The sequence below is a fragment of the Phoenix dactylifera genome, chromosome 4, assembly GCF_009389715.1.
Source record: "Phoenix dactylifera cultivar Barhee BC4 chromosome 4, palm_55x_up_171113_PBpolish2nd_filt_p, whole genome shotgun sequence".
Taxonomy (NCBI): Eukaryota; Viridiplantae; Streptophyta; class Magnoliopsida; order Arecales; family Arecaceae; genus Phoenix; species Phoenix dactylifera.
The window spans coordinates 16,708,107-16,726,616 of record NC_052395.1 but is presented as its reverse complement, the minus strand read 5'-3'; the positions used below and the strand labels follow the sequence as shown (position 1 = coordinate 16,726,616).

General features: G+C 42.2%; 1 non-coding gene and 1 pseudogene across 1 annotated transcript; one reads left to right on the top strand and one right to left on the bottom strand.

Moving 5' to 3' along the window:
• Window positions 1-221: 221 nt before the first annotated feature.
• LOC120110640 lies at window positions 222-17,793 on the bottom strand (annotated as a pseudogene).
• Window positions 5,151-5,258, top strand: LOC120110706. The gene has a single exon (XR_005511847.1). It is a non-coding gene; the product is annotated as a small nucleolar RNA R71 (small nucleolar RNA).
• Window positions 17,794-18,510: the final 717 nt, after the last annotated feature.

Below are 18,510 nucleotides of genomic sequence, written 5' to 3'. Positions count from 1 at the left end.
TGTGACTAAGATAGAAAAATTGACTCCAGCAAAAATACTCAGTAATCATTTTTTTTTAAGCAAATTCATGCAAAAACACATACACATGAGCTGCCCTCCCCCAACTAAAACATGACATTGTCCTCAATGTATGAAAATAAAAGCATAGAAAAAAAAAATAGGATAGAGGTCACCTGATTAGCGGAGCACAAATCCATGGTAAAAACAAGAAGCTGGCAAACCTAGAAATTAAACTAAGGAAACCAAACAAAATAAAACAAAACAAGCAAAAACAAAAACTGAAACAAAGACAAAATAAAGAAAAACAAAAAGAAACAAGAAAAAAAGAGAAACGTACCTGCATGGGCATAGCATCACTGTTCGTAGACGGGGTCCATGAGAAGAATATCTCCTCTACTGGAGCCTCTTTCTCAAGGACCGGCTTGAGTCTCTGGCCATTTACCTTAAACACCCTACCATCTCTAGAATCTTCTATCTCTACCGCTCCATTCTCAAATGTATGCTTTACCACAAAAGGACCAGTCCACCTAGATCGTAATTTACCAGGGTGTTTATGAAGCCTAGAATCATATTAGTATACTCGTTGATTAGGTGCAAACATTTTTCTAAGGATATTTCTATCATGAAATGCCTTCATCTTAGCCTTGTAAATTCTAGAATTTTCATAAGCTTCATTTCGCAACTCTTCTAACTCGGTCATCTGGAACTTCCTAAGCTCACCGGCTTCAGGTAAATCAAAGTTAAAGTTCTTAATAGCCCAATAGGCTCTATGTTCTAGCTTTATCGGTAGGTGGCAAGGTTTACCAAAAACAAGCCTATAAGGTGACATGCCTAGGGGGGTCTTGAAAGCTGTACGGTATGCCCAAAGCGCATAAGTTAATCGCAATGACCAATCCTTTCGGTCGGGGTTAACCGTTTTCTCTAAAATACGCTTAATCTCTCTATTAGCAAGCTCTACCTGCCCACTTATTTGAGGATGGTAAGCTGTAGAAATCTTATGCACCACCCCATACTTCCTCATCAATGCTTCAAAAGAACGGTTACAAAAATGTGTACCTCGATCACTAATGATAACACGTGGTGTACCAAAATGAGACAACACATTTTCCTTTAGAAATTTAATTACTATCTTATTGTCATTGTTCCTACAAGCTGCAACCTCTACCCATTTGGACACATAATCTACTGCAACAATAATATATAGATAACCAAAAGAAGGAGGAAAGGGTCCCATAAAATCTATACCCCAGCAATCAAAAATTTCTATCACTAAAATTGGATTCAAAGGCATCATATTACGACGGGACAAAGCTCCTAATTTTTGACATCTCTCACAAGAACGATAGTAAACATTTGTGTCTCGAAACAATGATGGCCAATAAAATCCACACTGTAAAATTTTTGCAGCGGTTTTCTTCATAGAGAAATGGCCTCCACAAGCTTGGGAATGACAGAATTCTAAGACACTTGCTATCTCATTATCTGGGACACATCTCCTCATAATTTGGTCGGGACAGTACTTAAAAGATGTGGATCATCCCAATAAAAAGAACGTACCTCTGTTAAGAACTTCTGCTTATCATGTGCATTCCAGTCTGATGGCGTCTCACCTGTTACCAAATAATTGACAATATGTGCAAACCACAGCATGGAGGTGATAGAAAATAATTGTTCATCTGGAAAATCATCATGGATCGGTGGTGTATCTATAGTATCCTCAAATATTAGCCTTGAGAGGTGATCAGCCACCCCATTCTCTAAACCCTTCTTGTCCTTGATGGTTAGATTAAATTCCTGCAAAAGCAAGATCCACCTAATTAATCACGCCTTAGCATCCTTCTTTGCGAGAAGGTACTTAAGGGCTGCATGATCTGTAAAAATTGTAATAGGCGAGCCAATCAAATAAGCACGAAATTTATCTAATGCAAATACTACGGCTAGTAGTTCTTTTTTCAGTAGTAGAATAATTCATTTGAGCCCTATTTAAAGTCCTACTAGCATAATAAATGACAAAGAGCTTTCCCTCTCTCCATTGACCTAAGACAGCCCCTACTGCGTAGTCACTTGCATCACACATAATTTCAAAAGGTAAACTCCAATCTGGTGGCTGCATTATGGGAGCCGAAGTGAGCTTTCCAATGAGCATTTGGAATGCCTCTTGGCACTCTTGTGTCCACTCAAATGGGGTATCCTTAACTAGAAGGTTACACAATGGTCTAGATATGGCAGAAAAATTCTGGATAAATCTCCTATAGAAACCAGCATGACCAAGGAATGATCTAACATCCTTCACAGTCTTAGGTGTGGGCAACTTAGAAATCAACTCAATTTTGGATTGATCAACCTCTATTCCCCTAGAGGAAACAATATGGCCCAAAACAATACCCGAAGGCACCATAAAATGGCATTTCTCCCAATTCAATACAAGGCCTTTTTCTTTGCAACGAGCTAGAACCCTTTTTAAATTAAACAAACATACATCAAAGGAGTTACCAAAAACAATCAAATCATCCATAAACACCTTCATGCAATTCTCAACCATATCACTAAAAATACTCATCATGCACCTTTGAAAGGTAGCTGGAGCATTACACAAACCAAATGGCATACGACGAAATGCATAAGTTCCAAAGGGACATGTAAAAGTGGTCTTATCTTGGTCCTCTAAAGCAATTTCAATTTGATAATAACCAGAATAACCATCTAAAAAACAATAAAAGGGATGACCAGCTACACGCTCTAAGATTTGGTCGATGAATGGAAGGGAAAAATGATCTTTGCGAGTGGCAGCATTTAACTTTCTATAATCAATGCATATGCGCCACCCGGTTACTGCTTTGGTAGGGACTAATTTTCCTACATCATTCTTCACTACTGTGACACCTGACATTTTAGGAACTACCTGCGTAGGACTAACCCACTTGATATCGGCAATCGGGTAAATAATACCCGCATCTAATAGTTTTAAGACTTTATTTTTCACAACTTCTTTCATGGTAGGGTTTAGCCTACGTTGGGAGTCTCTACGAGGGTTAGCTCCCTCCTCCAAGTGAATTCTATGAGAACAAATTAAAGGGCTGATGCCTTTAATGTCGGCCATGGTCCAACCAAGTGCAGATTTATGCTCATTCAAAGTTGTGAGTAATTTTTTACCTGGTGATGCACTTAAATCAGAAGAAATTATTACAGGAAAGGTATCACCTGGACCAAGAAATGCATGTTTTAAACCCTTAGGCAGTGGCTTTAACTCGACTTTTGGGGCTTCAATGGTAGATGGCTTCGATTGTTCTTGCATCAAGGGCAGCTCCTCAAATCTTGGTTGCCATGTCCTCGTCCCATAATCCTGAGATGAATCAAAAACAGCACAAATATTAGTAACATCATTAGAGTCAAATGTGCTATCAAACCTAGAATTAATAAGAAAATATTCAAGAGGATCGGGGTCATGTTTTGTGATGGCTTCCTCTTGCATAAGTATATTTATCAGGTAAGTTTGGTGACACTCATCGTCCTCCTGTGGTTGTTTGCTTATGTGGAAGATATTGACCTCAAGGGTCATATGCCCAAAGGACAACTTCATCAACCCATTCCTGCAATTAATAAGAGCATTAGCAGTGGCAAGAAAAGGCCTACCTAAAATAATGGGGATTTTTGATTCAGAAATAAAAACAGAGTGTGTGTCTAGAATCAAGAAATCAACAGGATAGTAAAATTTATCAACTTGAATTAACACATCCTCAACTATCCCCCTTGGTATCTTTACTGACCGATCAGCTAACTGTAAGACCACAGAGGTGGGTTTGATCTCTCCTAATCCCAATTGCAAGTAAATAGAATAAGGCACGAGATTGACACTAGCTCCCAAATCAAGTAAGGCCTGTGCAAACTCATGATTCCCAATAATACAAGAAATTGTGGGGCATCCTGGGTCCTTATATTTTGGTGGAATTCTCTGTTCAATCAAAGCACTTACTTGTTCCGTCAGAAAAGCTGTTTTCTTAACATGGTGTTTTCTTTTTACAGTGCACAAATCTTTAAGGACCTTTGCATAAGTTGGAACCTATTTTATCACATGTAACAAAGGAAGATTAATTTTCACTTGCCTTAGGTTCTCTAGGATCTCGCCACTATGGTCCATAACTCTTGAGGTAGACTTGAGAGCTTGAGAAAAGGGCACTCTAACTGGACTCTTCACTATCTCTTTCTCTCTTGGAACATTAACTACATCACTACTCAACTTCTCTTGTGTGTCCTTAGGCTTGGGAACCCCTTCTATAACCTTACCACTTCAAGTAGTTATGGAATTAACCTCCTTAAGATCTTGCCTATCAGGGTTAGAAGTTTGTGCCATATGCTGACCTTGGGGATTGGGTTGAGCTTGGGATGAAAATTTTCCTCGCTCATTTACGGTTAAAGCACTAATCAACTTAGACACTTGACTCCTAATCTCTTTATTTTCCTCAACCACCTGAGTAATCATTGATTCAAACTTCTGGTTTGTCTTATTTTAAGCCTCAATAAAAGTATGTAATGTGTCCTCTAAAGGATTCCTGGAAGATGGGGCATGGTATGGAGGTGTAGAATAAGCTCTAGGCAGCTGTGGTTGTGCAGGATGTTGCGGGTCAGATTTCCAACTAAAGTTAGGATGGTTCCTCCAACCAGGATTATAAGTATCTGAAAAGGGTGTAAAAGGCTTCTTGTACATACCTAGGGCATTACAATGTTCCTCATACACACCCCTCATTTCAGCAAATGTGGGACAATCCTGAGCTAGGTGATCCACTCCACCACATACAAAACAGGGTCCATGGGACTCAACACAAGAAACAGTATGTGTAACCTTTGTATCCTTTGTTTTTAAGGCCTCTAACTCCCTAGTCAGAATTTCTATCCGGGCCTTGAGATTATCCTCCTCTCTAAGATGGTAAATTCCTCCACTAGAAGGAGTAGCTGTAGGTCATGACCTACTAGTACTATCAGTCGCACTAGGTCCTGTCCAAGTATGAGCTTTCTCAGCTAGGTCATTCAAGTACTCTATGGCCTCATTCGGATCTTTCTGCAAGAACTCATCATTACACATCATCTCTACAAATTGGCGCTCTCTAGGTGTAAGTCCCTCATAAAAGTAACTAACTAAATGCCAACTCTCATAGCCGTGATGAGGACACAAGTTCAACAAATCTTTAAACCTCTCCCACACCTGATACAAAGTCTCACTATCCTTTTGTGCAAAGGTTGAAATCTGTCTCTTCAAACCACTGGTCTTATGGTGGGGGAAGTATTTGTTAAAGAAAACCTATGTCATCTCATCCCAAGATCCTATTGACCGCGGTCTCAATGAATACAACCAACTTTTCACTCTATCTTTCAGAGAAAATGGAAAAAACTTAAGTCTAACTACATCTATTGTACCGGGTTGACTATGAACAGTCGCCACTACCTTCTCAAACTCTCTAATGTGCACGTAAGGATTTTCATTCTCTAAGCCATGAAAGGTAGGAAGTAACTGTATCATTCCTGGTTTAAAATCCTGTTGTAGGACATTGGGTGGGAACATAATGCATGACGGTGTGGCTGTGCGTGTAGGATGGAGATAGTCCTGGAGAGTCCTAATGGGCTGATCTTCGTGATTGCTCATGGTGTTAGAATTAGATGGCGTATCGGGCAAATTCACAGAAAAAATGTCACGTTCTAATTCCGGTCTTCTTGCAAATCTACCTAACTCGTCTCTATGCCTACGCATGCAACACAAAATATATGTATATTATTTTTTTTTTTTTTTTGCACAATCAAATCAAAACTATGAATGAAATAAACTGAAGACAAAAAGCAAGAGAAAAAAAAAAAGAAGAAGAAACGAGGTTACCGCTTTGATGAATTAATTCAGCAAACTTATTCCTTGAAGCGCTTCTTGTACCGTTCTCCCCGACAACGGCGCCAAAATTTGATTACGCCCAAAGAATAACGCGGCTATCGCAATATATATTGGGGTGTCGATTCCACAAGGAGAAGGTAGGAACACTAAAAGGAACTATAAAACTAAAAGGAAATATCAAAGCAGTAAAATGTGATGTGAATGTTTAAAAGTAAATTGACAATTAGATTGTAGTAGTGAAAAGATGTGACCAGAATTAATGGCAGCAAAGCATCGGGAATTCTTCACTTGAATCAGGTAATTCCATTCATATTTGATCCATTGGATAACTCAATTAGATATCATAGCACCAGATTCTCTAATCGGAAGATATAGCATTACAATCAAAATATTTAGTGGTAATTCTAGAAAATCATTCTCCTCTTTTAAAACCAAGGATTGTTATCCTTTTAGACTCAGATTCAAAGACAAAAATATACCCAATGGCAATATTTCAGCAAAAAATCATACTAACTGGATAAATAATCAAATCTAGATATAATCAGGCACCTCAACAATTCTATAGAAAAAGACATGGCTGAATCTATAAAAAGAATATGTTCAAGATTATCCCAACACAAGAAAGATCTATTGATGAAAAATGATAAACAAGAATTGTATCAACATGAGAATCTATTACATAGATCAAATATAAATGAAACTACCATCATCCAAGCGAGTTCATCCCTAGCTTCACCAAAGAATTAGCTCTCCATGAATTTTTGGCTCCTCTTGATAATTTCTTTGTAATGCAGCCTTTCTTCCTTCAGAATGGCGTGCTCCTCCAAGTATATATATGATTTTTGGGGCTAAAAACCCTAGGAAACACGACTTAGACACGTTTGCATGTATTTTTTCGACTTACCCCCGAGCACCAACGTCAGCATAAAGTTCGAGAGACTCTCTAGATCGCATCTGATCTTCATATTTTCTGTTCTTATATTCATTGGAAAGATCTGGAAGTCTAGTTTCCAACAAAATTTGAATCATCTCATTTGGACTTCTATAGATCCTGAAATTATCAAAATATTATATAAAGGTCTGATCTATCAGGGCCCAGGCTGGCGGTTTAGGAAAACCTAACTTTGCAACCTCATAACTTTTTCTCTGGAGCTCCAATTGACCTGATTCTTGATGCATATGAAACCTCATCATGTCTACTTCATCTCCACTAAGTTTCATTTCATTCAGACTGCAATGGAATATTCAATCTTCTTAACTCCATTCCTACAATAAAATCACCAAAATCAATTAAGACTTGGACACTTTGTGAAGTAAAGCTCAGATTAGAAAAATATCATAAAAATACCCAAATCATGCTTAAGTCTTAACAATTTAGCCTAAAGTGGTAGTGTTAAAAGGTACATTTTCATGCACCTATCAGGACCACACCACCTCCCTAATCTTCCTCTCCGATACCGGACTGATCAGTGCCGCAGTCTCCTCCTCTGACACCCTAGCCACAGGTCTCGGCATCTCCGCCCAGCTCCCATCCCCTAACTGCTCCATCCACCTCGCCCTGAAGAAGCTCTCCATAATCCTCCGAATTATGACGGGGTCCTCCAACAACTGCCCATCCTCTCCCCTGATGACTCTGATCCTATTCTGGTGCCTCCTGATCACTGCCGCCTGATGAAAGAATCCGGTGTCCCAATTTTCCTCTGAAATCTACTGGACTCTAGACTTCTATCTCCACAATGTCTCCTGCTATCTAAGAAGAGAGTCATGAAATGCTAAATGCGATGTGAGCACCCCCACCTCCTCATCCGATAGTCCTCCCCTCTGTGCCTCCTGAAACTGTAACCTGGCAATGGCCTCCTCTACCTCTTCTGTCCTCCTAAAAATGTTCCCCCACTTTCTCATGGTTCCACCTCCGTAGCCGCCTCCTCATCAGCTCTAGCCTACGAGAAAACTGGTACATCGCATCACCCCTAACCGAGGCACTCCAAGCCTCCCTCACCATCTCCCAGGACCGTGGATAGCATAACCAAAACTTCTCAAATCTGAAGGGGGCAAGAATTGGGATATGTGCATCAGTACACAGCAGCAGAGGGCTATGGTCCAACGCAATCCTAGGCAGGTGTCTGACGTGATGATTTGGAAAGCACTGAACCCACCCAATTGTAGCACAAGCTCTGTCTAGTCTCTCCCAAACTTGGGCCCATCCTTGCTGATTATTGCACCAAGTGAACCTAGGGCCCGCAAACTCCAAATCTATCAATCCATTAGAAGTAAGAAAGTCTTGGAAATCCTTGATCTTTCTTTTGTAAGAGAACGGCTTCTCCCCCATCTTCTTCTGGGGATCCACAATACAATTGAAATTACCTGCTATCAACATAGGATAACCCTGACCGATCAGCTGAGAAGCCTCCTTCCACAAGATTCTCCTTTTCCTATAATCAGTGCTAGCATACACAGATGAGAGGACCCACGGGCTTCTATTCCCCTCCGAGATCACCATAATTACCTCTTGATTGCAAACATGGAAGATGTCCACTCTACATCAACCCTAACCCCAAGTTACAATAATACCTTCCGATAGTCCTTGAGATTCCACAGCATAGAAACCCCATGACCTCAGTATCGCCCTCCTAGCCTTCTGAAGGCTACTCCCTGAAAGCCGAGTCTCAAACATGACACAATTGTCAAGGTTGTGCTAGTGCACCAACCTACGAAAAGCTGGGGCAAAAGAGGGTTTCCCCATGCCATGGCAATTCCATAACAGAAGCTTTATAAATCACCCTAAGAGTCAGCACAGCCCATATCACCGAAGCTGTTTGTAATAACCCCAAAATATTTTTTTATATAAAAAAGGATAGAATAGTCCTTTAAAATTGATATGAGGGGTAAAATTGGAAGAAATGAAAAGATAATGGCATAGTTGTAGATGCGTTGAAGTGGTAAGGGTAAAATTGGAAAGAAATCAAAAGTTAATGGCATAACAGTAGATATGTTGAAGTGTTAGGGGCAAAATGGGAATTTAATAATATTAAAAAAAGGGTGAATAGTATTTTGATGTGATTTAATTGGAGGGTTTGCTGTGGCTTTGGAATGAAACCGAGAGACAGAGAGGGGGGGGTTCTCAGACGGCAACAGAGAGGAAAAAAAGAAGGAGAGGAAAGGAAAGGAAGAGGAAGAAGAAGAAGAAAAAGAAAAGATAGGAGATCCCGGATGCGCTGCCAGCTGAAGGGAAAAGTGTAGATCTTCTTCCCCTCTACGCAAGGACCTCGATTTCCAAAAAGAAAAAGGTAAATATCCATCCCTATCTAGTCTTTTGATGACATTAGGCTATACAAAGGGTGGATATAGTCTAGAAGGGTCGGATAAGGGTTGTAGAGGCGGTTAAAAGAGGAAGAATCGGATTTTGACAAATTTTTCCGGCACTACGGAAAAACTGTGTCGAAGTCCCAACTTCGGCGAATTATTTAGGAGGTCAAACGACCTCCGATAGCAATGCATGTTACCTCTTTGGAATCCTCTGTGAGTGTAGAATGTTAGGTAAAAATTTCATCAAATTTGGAGTCCTGAAAGTGGATCAAAACCGGGATGAAGTAACCCACTGTCAGTTCGGGTTACTGTTCATCCGAGTGGGAAAATAGGGGATTTCATGCCATAATAGGGTATTAAGCCCAGATTAAGCTAAGGGAGACCTTGTACTCGTGCAAGGGAGTCCCTAATACACATAAATGATGAGTTAATTAATAGAAAAAGAAAAAGAGAAAGAAAAGAAAAGATTTAGGGAACGGGGGAGTTGAATCAATTAAAGTTCCCTATATTATAATTGGCACGTAGATTATGGCCCTTGATACAAGACTAAATGTATTGTAAATGCATGTCACAGTTGGGCAAGAAGCTAGGAAACAAGAGGAAGAAGTTCCCCACTGCCAGCTGTAGATTTTTGGAGGCGTATCAAGGCTGTGCCAGATTGACAGGTGAGTGGGAGTCATGTACTTTGCACTATGAGCATCCTTAATTCATTTTCATGAATGTCGCCAAGTGTGAATTGATTCCACTTGAGCATATTGATTAATATTGTAGTAGATTCCTCTATAATCTTGATTCTCCATGCTTGATTATTCTGTACATGCATTTGAGGGAACATTGAGAGGAATTACGAGGGGTTGATGAGTAATCAAATTGATTCCGAATTGTGAAATGATTTCTTTTGTAAATTGATTTCATTTCCTCTATTTTAAAGACTTGTGAGTCGTAGCTTGATTATACTCTTTTATGAGTAATTAAATTGGTTCCAAATTGTGAAATAACTTCTTTTGTAAATTGATTTCATTTCCTCCATTTCAAAGATTTGTAGAGCCTTTTTAGTGGTATATTGAGTTGTATTGCACTTCCTTGACCCTCACTCCTAACCCTGATGTTAGTTTATGATTGGGTCATGATCGAGTGAGTGGTAATCTTGATTATACTCCTTTTTAGTAGAGTATTGGGAGGGTGCATTATGGCATTTATGCATGGCTTGGCAGTATCTGCAGGACACCTATAGTCGATGGGGTTGAACATCGGCCTTTGTGCACATAGTAGCCTTCTGGGTGGGCGGAGCCCAGTCCCTTCCTAGGGGGGACACGGCCCTAGGCGTAGGATCGGCCGGTCCTACGACTTATATTCTGCTTGCCGCCGGGCATAGTAAGACCCCGCGAGGTGCAGTATGGCTTTCCGCGGATGTAGAATTCCCGCGAGGTGCCGTTTAATATGTAGATGTGAGATGGATTTCTGTCCTGGATACTGGCCGGCATTTATATGATCAGTGTGGTGTCTTATCCTGCATATGCATGTGACAGTAGGGAGTTGTTGCTGGTTCGCCTGGGGCGTAAAACCCACCTCCTGATAGCTGTCTAGCATTTATGTTATCGGTATGGTATCTTATCCTGCATATGCATGTGACAGTAGGGAGTTGTTGCTGGTTCGCCTGGGGCGTAAAACCCACCTCCCGATAGCTGTCTAGCATTTATGTTATCGGTATGGTGTCTTATCCTGCATATGCATGTGACAGTAGGGAGTTGTTGCTGGTTCGCCTGGGGCGTAAAACCCATCTCCCGATAGCTGTCTAGCATTTATGTTATCGGTATGGTGTCTTATCCTGCATATGCATGTGACAGTAGGGAGTTGTTGCTGGTTCGCCTGGGGCGTAAAACCCACCTCCCGACAGCTGTCTAGCATTTATGTTATCGGTATGGTGTCTTATCCTGCATATGCATGTGACAGTAGGGAGTTGTTGCTGGTTCGCCTGGGGCGTAAAACCCACCTTCCGACAGCTGTCTAGTGATGATTTACATATTGGTGTGGTGTCATATTCGATGTATGCATATGGCAGTAGAGAGTTGTTGCTGGTTCGCCTGGGGCGTAAAACCCACCTCCCGATAGCTGTCTTGTTGATGATTCAGCCTATTGACACCTGATTTATATGATTCGGTACTATGACATGTTGAGCATATTCATGAGCAGCATATATGTTGACTTGATTATTCCATATATGCTTCAGATGAGTTGATATTGATTGTGGTGATATTGATGATTTACTCCATATTCTTTATGTTGAGTTCATGTTCATCTTGTTATTGATCTTGAGATTTTACCTCGAGCCATGATTATATCTTGTCTCATGTGCATAGTACTCTCTACTCCACTCACTGAGTATTTATATACTCACTCCCCAGTTTGATGTTTTTGATTGCAGGAAAGGTATTGTATAGAGAGGAGCAGGATTAGTGGTTGCCTGCTAGCTGTGCCGCTCCATAGTATAGTATAGTATAATGTAAATAGAGGTTTATACCTTTTGGTGTATTATAAACCTTCTATTGTATATAGTGCATAGTTACAGTCATAGATCCTGTTGTGGATATGGGTTTGACCATGGATGGAATGGGAACCAGATTTTTATACATATGAGTTATATGCCTGAGATAATGTATTGATATATATTGTCCAGGTTCATTATGTGACGGATTATGTGATTGCTGCTCTGACAGGTAGTGTGTTATATGTATTGAGATAATCCTGACAGGTCACCATAGGAAAGGTGATCATTTTGTGCATGCATCATGCCAAAATTTTTCAAGATTTATTGATGATTGATAGGTAGTAGGGTTCTACGCGGTGGCTGGTGGCCTTATGCCTACCCGCACCCTAGGACCGTCGCGGCGGCCCGCCGGGAACGGGGCGGGGGTCGTGACAAAGCTTGGTATCAGAGCAAAGGTTAAACAAGAGTCCTGTCAGAGCAATAGGGTGAGTCAGGATTAAGTATAGGATTATACTATGGAGCATAGGATTTTTCTGTATGTTATTTTATGAGTCATTTACAACTCAGTAAAATATATCATGACTCAGTGTGTAACGACCATCCTCTCTTTTTGACTTTTTTAGAGAGATATAAAGAATACCTCCAAGGAGAGGACCTGCTCGTCCTGGAAGGAGGATGGAGCCAGATATAGCATTGGATGCGGGTTCTGCACATGTCGAGCCCCAAAGAGAAAAACCTCCTCCTACTGATAGACGGAGGGTTGATGATCAAGGAGATGTAGGAAGTAGAGATGCATTGATGGAACAGTTACTGGCGGAGAATCAGGCTCTGAGGGAGCAGATTGCTCAGGGGAAACCTCCTGCCCCGTCAGTAGTATCTATCCCACCTCCTGTACCTGTGCCAAGAAGTTTGGCCAGGCGGGCTCTAGATAATGAGAGGATTACTGTACAGGAGTTTCTGAGGCTCAGAACCCCGGAGTTTAAGGGGGAAGAAGGTGAAGATCCTCAGAGATTTCTGGAGGAGACTGAAAAGATGATACGGAGACTGCCCTGTTCTGATGCAAGAGCTATAGAACTTGTAGGGCTTACAATGAAGGAAGATGCCTGGGACTGGTACCAGAGGCATATGGAAGATAGATTGTACAGTAGGAATCCTCCAACCTGGGAAGAGTTCAGGCAAGCAGTGATGGATGAGTTCTTGTCTCCGGCTGAGAGGCAGAATTGGGCTCTTCAGTTTGAGAGGCTGAAGCAGATGCCCGGAATGAGCGTATCTGAGTACGCTCGTGAGTTCACTAGATTGGGGAAGTATGCTCCTTACATCATCCCCACTGAAGCTGCCAGGATAGAAAGGTTCAGACGAGGTCTGATTTCCCCGCTTTATAATGCAGTACTGGCAGTAGAGGTCCCCACCTTGTCTAGGCTGATAGATAAAGCAAAACAGTGGGAGACCAGAAATAAAGAGGAAAGAGCTGAAAGAGAACAGAGGAAAATGAGTGTGGGGAAGGAGCAAAACAGTAGAGGTAGATCTGAGGGAGTAGATCTCTCGGAGGGCCCGACGGAGCAGTCTGTACGCTCAGCTCCACCTGCCCCACGTAAGAGGAAATGGAGGGAAAGAGGTCAATCACAAGATACTTTTCTACCATCAGTACCTCGTCCTCCAGTCACTATAGCCAGAACTGAATCTGGGTTCCAATCATGGCCAGTGTGTGGCATATGTGGGAAGCAGCACCCTGGCAGATGCAGAATGGGCCAGGGAGTGTGCTACAGATGTGGACAGCCGGGTCATTTTGCCAGAGAATGCCTGCAGGGTGCCACCCAGCAGTTTGTGCCTTTGGCATCCTACCCTTCTGTGCAGATGGACAGGCCTAGTAGTAGGGGGCCTGTAGGCAGAGGCAGAGGTCAGACACCAGCATCACAGCAGAGTGTTGGACCATCTCAGCCATCAGCTCCAGTAGGTAGAGGGCAAGGAAGGGTGTTCACGGTAAATCCACAAGAGGCACAGGCATTAAATGTAGCTGTGACAGGTATGCTCCTCATTGATAAGATTAAAGCTAGAGTATTATTTAATTCTGGAGCTACCCATTCATTTGTGTCCCCTTATTTTGCTAAAAAGTTAGCTAAGGATAAGATATTAATGCGTATTCCCTTAGCTATTAATACACCTGTAGGGGATAGTATAAAAGCGAAGTATGTATATCCTACCTATGTGGTAGAGATAGAAGGTAAAACACTCCTAATTTATTTGATTTCCAATACCACACTGAGCAGAATATGAAGAGCAGATACACTCACCCCTTTGAGTAATCAGGTAATTTACTCTTTTAAATTCGAGGACGAATTTTATATAAGGGGGAGGATGTAATAACCCCAAAATATTTTTTTATATAAAAAAGGATAGAATAGTCCTTTAAAATTGATATGAGGGGTAAAATTGGAAGAAATGAAAAGATAATGGCATAGTTGTAGATGCGTTGAAGTGGTAAGGGTAAAATTGGAAAGAAATCAAAAGTTAATGGCATAACAGTAGATATGTTGAAGTGTTAGGGGCAAAATGGGAATTTAATAATATTAAAAAAAGGGTGAATAGTATTTTGATGTGATTTAATTGGAGGGTTTGCTGTGGCTTTGGAATGAAACCGAGAGACAGAGAGGGGGGGGTTCTCAGACGGCAACAGAGAGGAAAAAAAGAAGGAGAGGAAAGGAAAGGAAGAGGAAGAAGAAGAAGAAAAAGAAAAGATAGGAGATCCCGGATGCGCTGCCAGCTGAAGGGAAAAGTGTAGATCTTCTTCCCCTCTACGCAAGGACCTCGATTTCCAAAAAGAAAAAGGTAAATATCCATCCCTATCTAGTCTTTTGATGACATTAGGCTATACAAAGGGTGGATATAGTCTAGAAGGGTCGGATAAGGGTTGTAGAGGCGGTTAAAAGAGGAAGAATCGGATTTTGACAAATTTTTCCGGCACTACGAAAAAACTGTGTCGAAGTCCCAACTTCGGCGAATTATTTAGGAGGTCAAACGACCTCCGATAGCAATGCATGTTACCTCTTTGGAATCCTCTGTGAGTGTAGAATGTTAGGTAAAAATTTCATCAAATTTGGAGTCCTGAAAGTGGATCAAAACCGGGATGAAGTAACCCACTGTCAGTTCGGGTTACTGTTCATCCGAGTGGGAAAATAGGGGATTTCATGCCATAATAGGGTATTAAGCCCAGATTAAGCTAAGGGAGACCTTGTACTCGTGCAAGGGAGTCCCTAATACACATAAATGATGAGTTAATTAATAGAAAAAGAAAAAGAGAAAGAAAAGAAAAGATTTAGGGAACGGGGGAGTTGAATCAATTAAAGTTCCCTATATTATAATTGGCACGTAGATTATGGCCCTTGATACAAGACTAAATGTATTGTAAATGCATGTCACAGTTGGGCAAGAAGCTAGGAAACAAGAGGAAGAAGTTCCCCACTGCCAGCTGTAGATTTTTGGAGGCGTATCAAGGCTGTGCCAGATTGACAGGTGAGTGGGAGTCATGTACTTTGCACTATGAGCATCCTTAATTCATTTTCATGAATGTCGCCAAGTGTGAATTGATTCCACTTGAGCATATTGATTAATATTGTAGTAGATTCCTCTATAATCTTGATTCTCCATGCTTGATTATTCTGTACATGCATTTGAGGGAACATTGAGAGGAATTACGAGGGGTTGATGAGTAATCAAATTGATTCCGAATTGTGAAATGATTTCTTTTGTAAATTGATTTCATTTCCTCTATTTTAAAGACTTGTGAGTCGTAGCTTGATTATACTCTTTTATGAGTAATTAAATTGGTTCCAAATTGTGAAATAACTTCTTTTGTAAATTGATTTCATTTCCTCCATTTCAAAGATTTGTAGAGCCTTTTTAGTGGTATATTGAGTTGTATTGCACTTCCTTGACCCTCACTCCTAACCCTGATGTTAGTTTATGATTGGGTCATGATCGAGTGAGTGGTAATCTTGATTATACTCCTTTTTAGTAGAGTATTGGGAGGGTGCATTATGGCATTTATGCATGGCTTGGCAGTATCTGCAGGACACCTATAGTCGATGGGGTTGAACATCGGCCTTTGTGCACATAGTAGCCTTCTGGGTGGGCGGAGCCCAGTCCCTTCCTAGGGGGGGACACGGCCCTAGGCGTAGGATCGGCCGGTCCTACGACTTATATTCTGCTTGCCGCCGGGCATAGTAAGACCCCGCGAGGTGCAGTATGGCTTTCCGCGGATGTAGAATTCCCGCGAGGTGCCGTTTAATATGTAGATGTGAGATGGATTTCTGTCCTGGATACTGGCCGGCATTTATATGATCAGTGTGGTGTCTTATCCTGCATATGCATGTGACAGTAGGGAGTTGTTGCTGGTTCGCCTGGGGCGTAAAACCCACCTCCTGATAGCTGTCTAGCATTTATGTTATCGGTATGGTATCTTATCCTGCATATGCATGTGACAGTAGGGAGTTGTTGCTGGTTCGCCTGGGGCGTAAAACCCACCTCCCGATAGCTGTCTAGCATTTATGTTATCGGTATGGTGTCTTATCCTGCATATGCATGTGACAGTAGGGAGTTGTTGCTGGTTCGCCTGGGGCGTAAAACCCATCTCCCGATAGCTGTCTAGCATTTATGTTATCGGTATGGTGTCTTATCCTGCATATGCATGTGACAGTAGGGAGTTGTTGCTGGTTCGCCTGGGGCGTAAAACCCACCTCCCGACAGCTGTCTAGCATTTATGTTATCGGTATGGTGTCTTATCCTGCATATGCATGTGACAGTAGGGAGTTGTTGCTGGTTCGCCTGGGGCGTAAAACCCACCTTCCGACAGCTGTCTAGTGATGATTTACATATTGGTGTGGTGTCATATTCGATGTATGCATATGGCAGTAGAGAGTTGTTGCTGGTTCGCCTGGGGCGTAAAACCCACCTCCCGATAGCTGTCTTGTTGATGATTCAGCCTATTGACACCTGATTTATATGATTCGGTACTATGACATGTTGAGCATATTCATGAGCAGCATATATGTTGACTTGATTATTCCATATATGCTTCAGATGAGTTGATATTGATTGTGGTGATATTGATGATTTACTCCATATTCTTTATGTTGAGTTCATGTTCATCTTGTTATTGATCTTGAGATTTTACCTCGAGCCATGATTATATCTTGTCTCATGTGCATAGTACTCTCTACTCCACTCACTGAGTATTTATATACTCACTCCCCAGTTTGATGTTTTTGATTGCAGGAAAGGTATTGTATAGAGAGGAGCAGGATTAGTGGTTGCCTGCTAGCTGTGCCGCTCCATAGTATAGTATAGTATAATGTAAATAGAGGTTTATACCTTTTGGTGTATTATAAACCTTCTATTGTATATAGTGCATAGTTACAGTCATAGATCCTGTTGTGGATATGGGTTTGACCATGGATGGAATGGGAACCAGATTTTTATACATATGAGTTATATGCCTGAGATAATGTATTGATATATATTGTCCAGGTTCATTATGTGACGGATTATGTGATTGCTGCTCTGACAGGTAGTGTGTTATATGTATTGAGATAATCCTGACAGGTCACCATAGGAAAGGTGATCATTTTGTGCATGCATCATGCCAAAATTTTCAAGATTTATTGATGATTGATAGGTAGTAGGGTTCTACGCGGTGGCTGGTGGCCTTATGCCTACCCGCACCCTAGGACCGTCGCGGCGGCCCGCCGGGAACGGGGCGGGGGTCGTGACACTGTTGCTGCCACCTACCCCACATCCAAACCCCCTTCAAAAATCGGAAGACCCTTGTTCACACCCACTATTGACTCCTTTAACTGAAGAAAGATTTGGACATGGTTCCCCCCACCATTGTCCTATGCCAAAATGGCACACTGTGTTCATAGACCAGTGCCTTGAGTTCTTGGATTCCCCCTGCATCCCCACCGCAGCTTGAGACCCCAAGCTTGGCCTTCCCTTGATTCAGCACATCCTTGAATTGGTCCCCACTGTGCCTCCCGTGCCATATGGCTGCACTATGCATAGAAACTGCCCCCGTGCTGGCTACAGGCCTCTGCCACCGCTCCGGATTCAAGGTCATCAGCCGCTCCATCGTGGCGTTCCACCATCAACCCCGGTCCCGGCACCGGACAACCCCGCCGCCCCCAGCTCGACAAGCCGGCTGCCCACGAAGAAAGCTCGAGCCAAACGCCTCCCTGATGTCTCTGCCTCCCCCGACTGTCGCGATTCAATACCACCTCCCCTGCGCACCTGCTCCATCCGGCGCAAGGGCGGGGGGCGAGACTCTTAAACCTTTGGCGGATGCTGATGATGAGAGCACAAAAGTGCAATCGTCAGACCATTTTAATTAGTATTTTAGCTAATCATTAATAATAAAATTAACTAATTAACGTGGTATTTGTGTTTGAGTGCAGTAATCCAAAGAAACCAATTAACATTAGGTTTGAGCCCAATGCCCTGGCAGCCCGAGCTCAAGTAAAGCCAGCATCTTCTAGGGCCTACACATCCTATCTTCATCCCGCAACATCGCGAGCATCTCCGTATCCGCATCCAATGATCCAGAATCGGCTCCTTCGGCTTCAGCCCCTCTTCCAAAATAAGCAAGCGAGCATCTCACCCCACCACGCCCCGATCCAGCCAACCGTTGAGGTCCCCAGATTCACGCTCGTGATCCAGCTCACCTCCAGCCGTCCGCGTCGCTCCCAGCACCTCTTCCGGATGCTAGCGCATCCTCACCTTCTGCTTCCGTTGCCAGCACCCCCATCCGGAACTCCAGCCTCCCAAAATTAGGCAGCCATCAAGGAGCCAC